Consider the following 10,969-nt stretch of genomic DNA (forward strand, 5'->3'; position numbering starts at 1 on the left):
AAAGCTTTTCAGCAGATGGAAGCATGAAGTGCTCCAACATCTCCTGATAGCTGCATTGACCCTGGCCTTGATAAAACACAGTGGACCAACACCAGCAGCWGACATGGCACCAGRCCATCACTGACTGTGGGTACTTGACACTGGACTTCAGGCATTTTRKMATTTCYTTCTCYCCAGTCTTCCTCCAGACTCTGGATCATTGATTTCTGAATGACATGCAAAATTTGCTTTTATCTGAAAAAAGTACTTTGGACCACTGAGCAACAGTCCAGTGCTGCTTCTCTGTAGCCCAGGTCAGGATCTTCTGCTGCTGTTTCTGGTTCAAAAGTGTCTTGACCTGGGGAATAAGGCACCTGTAGCTCATTTCCTGCACACACCTGTGCACGGTGGCTCTGGAAGTTTGTACTCCAGACTCAGTCCACTGCTTCTGCAGGTCCCCCAAGGTCTGGAATCGGTCCTTCTCCACAATGTTCCTCAGGGTCCGGTCACCTCTTCTCATTGTGCAGCGTTTTCTGCCACACTTTTTCCTTCCCACAGACCTCCCACTGAGGTACCTTGATACAGCACTCTGGGAACAGCCTATTGGTTCAGAAATGTCTTTCTGTGTCTTACCCTCTTGCTTGAGGGTGTCAGTGATGGCCTTCTGGACAGAAGTCAGGTCAGCAGTCTGACCCATGATTGTGGTTTTGAGTAATGAACCAGACTGGGAGTTTTTAAAAGCCTCAGGAATCTTTCTCAGGTGTTTAGAGTTAATTTGTTGATTCAGATGATTAGATTAATAAGTCATTTAGAGAAACTTTTCATGATTTTTTGAGATAGGGATTTTTGGTTTTTCTTTACTTTTTTGCCAAAATCATCAATATTAAAACAATAAAAGGCTTGAACTACTTCAGTTGGTGTGCAATGAATCTAAAATATATGAAAGTTTAATGTTTATCAGTACATTACAGAAAATAATGAACTTTATCACAATATGCTAATTTTTTTAGAAGGACCTGTATTTGTTGGGAGACACTTCCAAACGTGTCCTCCTCTGACTGACAGGACAGTTTGTCCAAAGGTTGTCTTCCTGTGAGGGTCTCTAGACCTCCTCTGGAGGAGGCTCTGGTGCTGAAACCTCTGTCAGTCCTTGGTTTAATGTAGGTAGAGAGCGGAGGTGAAGCATTAAGAACTTTGTAAATTAAACAACTGTTTTTAAGATTGAGAAAACTTTCAAAATTGAGCGTATTATATTTTTCTAAAATGTTACACTGGTGGAAGGACAGGGGCTTTTGAGCAAAGATTTTTAAAGATTTTTTTTTAACATTTCTGTTGCTTTTAAAGTTGTGTCTCCAGTGAGTGAGCAGGTTAAAAAATATATTGTTTTAATTTTTTCTTTGTTCTTAAATTTTCTTAGACCTTGTAATGTTTTTTATCATAACTGTTCAGGGGTCTGCAACCTTTACGATCAAAAGAGTCATTTAAGCTGCTTGTCTCACTGATAAAATGTGTCCAGAGCCACAAAACAAGCTACAACTGTAATTATCAATTGGTGGTCCGTGGGCCTTTTTGAGGCCTTTTCAAGAATCTTTATGGCCAGTGGAGGTGACATTATAAAACAAATAAATATATTGTGAATTTTATTATTTATTGTTATTTTTACACATCAGGACAAATGAAATGACCTGATTCATGTAAACAAGAAAATATTGTTTATAGTTTTTACCAAATTTCATAAAAACTGTACAACTGAACTATTCAGGCATATTTTTTTCAAAGTCTTCTTATTATGTAGTCTTTAAAATCTTTAAAGGTAATTCTGATGGATTTGAGAGAAAAATCATGGAAAGAAGTTGGATTATTTAAGTAAACAACAGGCTAGCATGAGCTAACATGTTTTACTTTTTGTATTAGTAATATTTCTCACATATTTGCATTCAAATTTATTTCTTTTCTAGGTATAAATACAAACCAAAAAAATTATTCTGTAATGTTTTCAAAGAGCCACCGCAGAGGAACCAAAGAACCACATGTGGCCCCAGAGCCACAGGTTGCAGACCCCTGATCTAAACTGTTGACTATGAGAGAGGTCCGCACAAGAATTCCAATGTGTGTAACTGCTAGTATACGCACAAATGGCAAATAAAGATCTATCTAGGTTGTGATGCAGTCTGTGTGTGAAAGTCTCACTGAGTGCAGAAACATTTGAGCAGAACTGATTGTCAGATGATCTGATTTTCTTAAAGTTGACTGTGTTCGCAGTGATTTTGATGTGTTTTTAAAATGAAAGTGTTGGGTCCAGTGTGACCCCGAGGTACAAGGTCAAGTTCCACCCCCACAGGAACACAGCGGACCGCAGGAACGCACCGGACCACAGGAACACAGCGGACCGCAGGAACACACCGGACTGCTGCAGTTCTGTGGGTCTTTATGTGAACATCACAAACAGTTTTGTTTTTGTTCAGTAACAGCCAACGCTGTATTTTCTGGGATGATGTAAGGGTTTGAGCCCCGGTTGTGTCAGAAAATGTGTTTCTTGAATGAATGCATTTCAAACAAAGCATCTTGGAGATGACTTTCAGCTACTACCACCTCAGATTTTAGCTCATTATCTATAAAACTGACAGAGTTTAAGCTTTTTTTTTTCTTTTCTAAATTTTATTTTATAACCAGCTTAGACATGTTTGGTGTTGGACAAACTTTTCCTGTGTGAAACATTAAATCAGGAGTTCTGCACAGAATTTCTAACACATTCTGACTGAAAATCAGCTGTGAGGAACGAGAAAAGTGATTATTTTTCTCCACATGTTCTTCCTCACATCCTAAAAACAGAGCTGCAACAGAAACTGTCTGCTTTGTGTTCTTGACAAACATCTCTGTTGCTGACCACAAGTTTCGATCCAGTGAGACGTTTCTGTAAAGATTCGTCTGTTCTGGCCCACGTTAGACTCTGCTCTGGGTTCGTGGTGGTTTTAGGAACCCACTTCTCTCAGGAAGGAACCAGGGAGGTGGGAGGAAGACTGGAATGAAGCTGAATTTAATGGTCTCACAGAGCTCAGGCTGTGTGAACGCAATAATGTCAGAATAAACACGTTTTAATGTTTAAACTCAACTGATTCCAGCATCAGAGAAGCTGTGGCTCTGCAGGTTTATCATCTCATCAGCTGTTCTCCAGTTTTACTGCAGAGAAACTAAACAAAAACCTGTCAAACCTGAAACTTTACCACCAAGTTTAGCAGCAGTTTTTACTGACGTCAAATCTGAGGAAGCTTAGACTTCATTTAAAAAATGTTTTTATAATTAAATACCGATGTGTTTAATACTAACACATTAATTAATAATTGGTTGATGGCTACTTAATAGTTGGTTACACAAGAAAATGACAAAAAAGACCCATTTATTTGCACATCATTACCAATAATTCACAAGAACATAAGGAAATTAACCATTAACTTGTTGCTTATTATTATGTTGTGGAGTCAAACTTTTAGCAAACTTTTTAACTTACTCTGACCAATAATTAATAGTCAGTTATTAAATAGTCGTAATTATAAATCCTTACTTTTATACTGGTAAACAACAAATTAAATTTTAGAAAATGTTTTACAAACTGAAATCTGTTTTTTACAGGACAGAGAAATTTTGTGAATAAAAAGAGTCTAAAAACTAAAATAAGATGAGAAAAACCTAATTTAGATTAACTATTAATATGCATTTATTAACAGATTATTTGGATAAAATAATTTTAATATGAAATAATTAGAAATGCATATCCTTATGTGATACAATTAAGCAGCTAGAGTTGTTTTTGTTATGGTTTAAAATCTATATTCTAATATGTTCATATTTAAAACACTGAATATATCATTACTCCTATATTTTTCCATCCTTATTGGTTAGACTAATTTCAGGTGAACCTCAGGGTCGAGTCCTCGGTCCCTTTATGTTGATTAACAGAATTTATTCAGAAAACGACGTGAACTTACATTTAACCAGTTCGATGTATGAAGAAGACTCTCCTGTAAACAAATATAAAAATTATTAATATTTAAATTTGAGATGAGACAAATGAAATGTGTTTGTTATTAAACTGTTGTAACATACCAAAATGAAATGATGGAAAATCTGCTTCAGCTGAAAAATAAAATTTTAAATAAGTAACATTTAGTGCCATTATTAAAGTTATTTTAATGTTTTCTTCTAAAGAAAAACAGGATTTAAGGTCAAATTTAACAAATTTAAAAATTTAAAATAATACCTAAATGAGAGAAGTTTCCTCTTGTCATCGGAACAAAGACACCATTCTGTAAAATAAATAATAATTTAGTTTCTTTATTGCATCACTGGGATTTCAAAGTACACTCCTTATTAAAATAAAATATTTTTCTACCATCTTTACCTCCTGAATGAAAATTTTCACATTTAGGAATAAAAACCAGATTAAAAAAGTGAAACTTTTTTTAAAGGAAGAAAATCTTTAATTAGAGTTGTTTTATTAGGTTGTTTACTGGAACTTTTGTAAAGATTTTTTTGTAAAGATTTTAAAAACACCAAAAATATTTTAAATAAGGTTTTGTATTTTGTCCAAAACTGAGTGTTAGCAAAATATCATCCGAGTTTAGGTTAATGAAGAACGAGTCTGTCATGGTCCAGTTTATTATAAGTAAATAAAGTTTTACATGCTGGTCGTCGTGAATCTGCACAAATAAAAAACACAATCTGTGTAAATATGTGACAGACTCACTTCTGCTGGTTTGAACTTGGTTGAAATGAGAACCGTTGCCATGACAACCAAAGACAATGTGAGGAGAGCGGTCCAGACCTGCAGCATCAGGAGCTTGTGGGACGACCGGGATGGACCGTCCATTCTGTCAGATCAGGGACAAGAATCGTGGATTAGTTTGGGTTTCCTGAGGCGTAGGCAGTACAGGCAAACACTAAGGGCACCGACCATACGGAGGATGAAAAACCTGGTTTAAAACCTTCTTCTCAGAGTCTAGTTAGTCTGTAGAATAATGCCTGGTTCCTCAGGTTTCTGAAGGTCATTTGTTCTGTTTTGTGTGTTTTATGGTGCACAGGATGTTCAGTGATCAAACTGTCGGGACTAACTGCTGCTGCTCAGTGTGGAGACAGAAAACTAAATGAGGAGAAAGTTTCAGTTCTGGTCTCAGATAAAGTTCAGGTTAAGTTCTGGTTTTCAGTTTTCTATTTTCACAAAATAATGATTTTATGTTTTATTATTCCAAGAATTTAGTAAAATTATTTTCAAATGGCTCAAAATGCAGAGTTTTGAATCTATTTTTTACTAAATTTCCCAGAGGAGTGCCCCTGGACCCCCTAGAACTGCTTCAGTCCACAGCTGCTGGTTAACATGAACAGGTGTTCCTCATGATGTCAGCAGATGTTGCCAGGTAGGAAGCAGACTTCTGCTTTTCTGTTCAAATTAATTCTAACATTAATTATTTTTATTGTACAACCTGGTTTCTAAAGATAAATAATATCAAAGACTGTGAGATTATTAAAAACTGTGATGGGGCACCAGCTGAAATCTTGCTTAGGACACCACAGCGGCTAAGACCAGCCCTGCCTGAGAGAAACTCACATCGAACCTGAAAAAAACCTGAAGAACTGAGGAACCACTTCAATTCAAGCTCTCGTCCTCTACCAGAGACCTGAGAGCTTGAGGGTCCTGGTCCTCTATCAGAGACCTGAGAGCTTGAGGGTTCTGGTCCTCTACCAGAGACCTGAGAGCTTGAGGGTTCTGGTCCTCTATCAGAGACCTGAGAGCTTGAGGGTTCKGGTCCTCTAYCAGAGACCTGAGRGCTTGAGGGTTCTGGTTCATCTACCAGAGAACTGAAAGCTTGAGGGTTCTGGTCCTCTACCAGAGACCTGAGGGCTTGAGGGTTCTGGTTCATCTACCAGAAACCTGAGAGTTTGAGGGTTCTGGTCCATCTACCAGAGACCTGAGAGTTTGAGGGTTCTGTTCAGTATCTTAGCAGTTCCTGGGACTGAGGTCTTCTGGTCAAAGATCTTTGAGGTTGGTCCTGGAGTCACTCTTACAGTTTGGGGGGTCACAGCTCCAGAAACCACTGGGACCACTGACCCCGAGCTCTTCTCCAGCTGCTCCTCCTTCCTGATGTTTCAGTCCTGCTCTCTCTACATCTATCTGTCCTCTGGAGCTTGTGGACCTCAGAGTCTGGTTGTGGATCTGGATCTGAAGGTCCGTTGTTCCTCCACCACCCTTAGTGAAGTCTCTCATTTTGACTGTGGGACCTCCAGTCCATGCTGGGCACAGATACTAGTCCAGGGACTTGTTCAAGTTGCTCCATGTGGTCTGCCTGAGACCTTGCTGTCATGTGCTGGACTCCCAGGGGCTTCCTGGGTCCTGTCAGCTGGTTCAGATATTATCAGTCCATTAAATGGGCGGTATTAGTGGTTATCAGTCCCATAGAATGGCTTCAGACTGTCCCGACAGTGCCCCCTAGTGGGTTATCAGTGCCATATATGTTGGAATGCAACAATCTGCTACCGCCGGAGTCCGGTCTACTTTATCGTAGCCCATGTTATTGTCTCTAAAACTAATCTTAGTGGTTTTATGCCTCATACTAACCAGCTGACAGTCTGAAGTCATTCTATGGGACTGATAACCGCTAATAACGTCCATTTAATGGATGATAACATCCGAAGCGGGTGGTCCTGTCCACGGTAGACCCCGGTCTCTGTTGGTCCTGTGCTGCCATGATTAGTTCCTCGGTGCCGTCCTTCAGTCCAGTCCGGTCTCTGGCTGGACTTTCACCTGCTGCTGATGCATTCTGAGCATGTTTGGTTGGAAAACCGATTAGAAGCGAGCGAATGTGAGTCTGACTCAGAAGATGACTGCGCCGAGCTAAAAATAGTCCTGATAGCGAGTCAGTGAGAGAACCAGAACGCCCACGCCAACTGTGAAGAGATGTCTTTTTCAAAGAAGCATTGTGGGTAAACACACAAGGAACCTTCAACCACTGAAGCTCCGCTGCTTCTCTGGGATTTTACCTCAGTGGGAGGTTTCACTGCCATGATGGTGGTGGTCTAGATTTTCACTCGAGCTGACATGAAGTGAAACCCATCGGTGTTTGTTGAAATACCACTGACCCTGAACCGAACGAAGCGGCCGTCGGTCCGACTCCAAACCCTTTAAAAAAGTGTTACAATAACGTGCTGGAACTTTCCCTCCACGTGCTTTCATGCAGCGAATGCACCACACCGCTGCTGTACGATCCAAACTAAAGCTTGTTTAGGGTCTAACCCTAACCCTTATTTAATACGACTCAACAGCAAAACAAAGAAAATAAAAGTGATTCCTTCGTCTTCAGGTGTCTGAGATGGAAAAGAAAAACAAAATCAAAAGCAATGATAAAAACCACTTCCTGTGTGGACCCTCAGACGTCCTCATGTGGAAATGAATTCATGTGAGGGTCCGACTGCAGCCACAGCTACCTGCAGCTAATTACATCTAATTAATTAAGTCTAATTAAAAACACCCAAACGATCAATAACCTCTAACTAATGATGACTCCCACTGACTTAATTACCTCCAGCTAATTAGTAACTTCCAACTAGTTAATTACATTTGATCAATTAACTTTCAAACTAATAATAATAAATATAATTAATCAAATGTCCAATAAACTCATGACCTCAAAACAATTAATAGTTTGAGCTTATTAATTGGTTGAACATTAATTATTAACTTTTTGAACTGAAGTCATTAAGTTGCAATTAATAAATTACAATTAATAATTCTCCTTAAAGCTGTTATTAATAAAACAATAATTAAAACCTGCTGCAGGTCTGTTTACTGCACAGAAACCCTGAGGACCTGACTCAGGTGGTCTCAGAGGACCTGTACAGACCTGACTCAGGTGGTCTCAGAGGACCTGTTCAGACCTGACTTAGGTGGTCTCAGAGGACCTGCAGACAGACCTGACTCAGGTGGTCTCAGAGGACCTGTACAGACCTGACTCAGGTGGTCTCAGAGGACCTGTTCAGACCTGACTCAGGTGGTCTCAGAGGACACAGGTGAATAGGATCTGGACTCACCTGTGAGCTGCTGCAGCCTCAGTGTCAGAACTCATCTGCTGCTCATGTGTCAGAGACATGTCTGGGTCTCAGGACTCTCTGAGGTCTGAGGACTCTCTGAGGTCTCAGGACTCTCTGAGGTCTCAGGACTCTCCCTTTTCCACCAGCGTAACGATCAGAGATGAAAGTTTTTCAGTGTCTGTGGTTTTGAGCAGCAGCAGCAGGAGGAGGAGGAGGGAGCTTGTTGTGCTGTAGGCGGCTGAGTTTGTTGCAGTGAAACTGAGAAGCTTGTCAGTGTCTGCTCGACACGTTTGTTGACTTCATCAAACCAAAGGTCCTGTTTTTACACAGGGTTTGTGTTTCTTTTCAGATGGGTTGTTAATATTAAGACGAGCTGAGAGCAGCAGCGGCGAGTCGCAGACCTGACAGAAACCTCAACGACACTTTGTTGTGGGCGGTTTGTGATTTCCCACGTTTATAGGTCAGCGTGAAGCAAACAAACACGGCAGGGAGTTTTTCTCTGCACCCGTCTCTCCTCGCTGACTGATCTGAGGTCTGATAAAGAGACGGACCAGGAGGGCACCTTTATCTGACTTAATACTGAGTCAGAACCAGGACAGGCAGGAGGTCATCAAGATTTATTATTTAATTATTTAAAACCAGAAATCAGCCTCGATACAACTTTAATCCGGTTTTACTTTGTAGATCTCATTAAAACAACTTACTGATAATTCAAACAGAACCAGCACTGTGGAGCTGAAACCAGCAGACAGGAAGTTCCTCCAGAAGCTTCTAACCTCTGGATCAAACGTCTGCAGCTCCATCATGGTGCAACCAGAGACCCTCAGCTGGACTGAGGTCCTCCTTAAACCTTCAGCTGTGAGTTGGTCCAGCTGGAAGGTGGACCTCAGTCTCAGATCTCTGGGAGCCTCCAGTAAGTTCCTCCCAAGATTTCCCTGCATTTTTGCTCTGTTTATCTTTAATTCAGTTCTCCTGGGAGGAGAGTTCATGAAGTTTAAAGGGCCTGTGACGTCAAATTTTTGTAATAAACATGAAAGCATTTTTGGAAAGAGAACACTGATAACATGTTGCAAAACAAATTTCACGTCACTCAGATGAATGGTTGTTGTGATATATTTGCGCGTGAAGAAACAGGAAGTGATGTCAAATGGGAATGTCAACATCTAAACAGTGCATTGTAACAAAAACTAACAACACAGACTGCAGAGAAGAATCTGATGTTTCTTTAGATTATTTTGAGTCTCTATCAGAGGGATGAAGAAGAGTTTAAGTTTAAATAATTTTGTATTAATAAACAGAGACCAGAGAGTTTATTTTTTTAATGAGTTCCCCTTTGATGTCACTTCCTGTTTCACTTTGTCTGAGCCACTTCAAAAGAAAATAGTCCAGTTATGTGACAAAATGTGTAAAATCATGTGTATCATGCCAATTTTTTTAAGTATAAAGATGCTTTCTTTGACTTTTTGTATTTGAAGGATAGGCATGTCACAGACACTTTAAAGGTTCATGAACTTTAAAGGTATCTGTGATTAAAGGTTTTGATTAAAGAAGCATTATGCAAACAAACAAACAAACAAACAAACAAACAAAAGTCTTTCATTTTGATCTTTCAGTTGGAGGGAAACTAAAAGTATTGATGACTAACAGATGACGTCTCGACGACCTCAGATAAACTTTAAATAACATTTTTGTACCAAAACTCACAACTTGTTCCTTTTATTACATTTATATGAATTTTTAAGAATCAGTTTGTAGAAATGTTTAGATGTGAGAACTCCATGACCCTAAAAGGAAGAAATGGGTATAGATAATGGGTGGATGTTTAGATCTGAATATTTACTGTTGAAATACTTTAACATCACAGTGGTTTAAATAGCAAAGGAAAACAGTTTAATTAGTAAAATTCCAGTTTTTATTACGTGCATTTTGCAAGAGTACCTCACAACATCAACTCATGCAGGAATCCAACCACAAACTCTGACTCTGGTTTCTTAGTAAAAAAAAAAAAGAGAAAACAGAAGTGAAAGCTGCATGTTTTTGAGCTGCAGTGAGAGTTGGAAGAAAAGAGGTTAGGGTTTATTCTCAGGTGTTGGTTTCAGGGTCTGAGGGACGTCCCCATGCTGCCAGAGTGTGCTTCTGGATCATGAAACATCTCCTACTTTCTTTACTTTCACACACAGACCTGGACAAATTGACACCCACATGTGCAACATGAAAAAACAAAATGTGTTGTCGGTGAGCTGGCAGGTGCAGTCCCCTATACCCCGTCCTCTGTCCTCTGTCCCCCGATGTTCTACCTGTGATAAAGCAGTGTTTGATGAAGCTGCAGGTAGTTCTGCTGAAAGTCTCCAGAGTTTCCCAACAAACTCAGCCTGAAAGTCACGACCCGCCCACAGACCACCACAGTCCTCACCTTTAGGACCCCGGAGCTTAAGCCTGAGAAACGAGGACGTGGGTCTGTGAGGGTCCAGGCTGAGATCCAAATGTCTCTGTGTTCTGAATGAACTCGCATCAAATCAAAGAAACCACAACAGAAGACTTGAAACCATTTTACATCTAATATGAATATGTTTCATGATCTTCAGCTGATGTTTGATGTTCAAAATACAGCGGGTAAAATAAGTATTGAACACGTCACCATTTTTCTCAGTAAATATATTACTAGAGGTGCTAATGACATGAAATCAAGTGATCCATACATACAAAGAAATCAAACCATAAATGTCCAGAAATGAAGTTATTTGTAATAATGTGGAATGGCACAGGGAAAAAGCATTAAACACGCTTACTGAAATTTATCTTATACTTTGTACAAAAGCCTTTGTCAATGACAGCTTCAAGAGGCCTCCTGTATGGAGAAACTAGTCGCAAGCATTGCTCAGGTGTGATTTTGGCCCATTCTTCCACAAAC

This window comes from Austrofundulus limnaeus, unplaced genomic scaffold, assembly GCF_001266775.1.
Source record: "Austrofundulus limnaeus strain Quisiro unplaced genomic scaffold, Austrofundulus_limnaeus-1.0 Scaffold552, whole genome shotgun sequence".
Classification (NCBI taxonomy): Eukaryota; Metazoa; Chordata; class Actinopteri; order Cyprinodontiformes; family Rivulidae; genus Austrofundulus; species Austrofundulus limnaeus.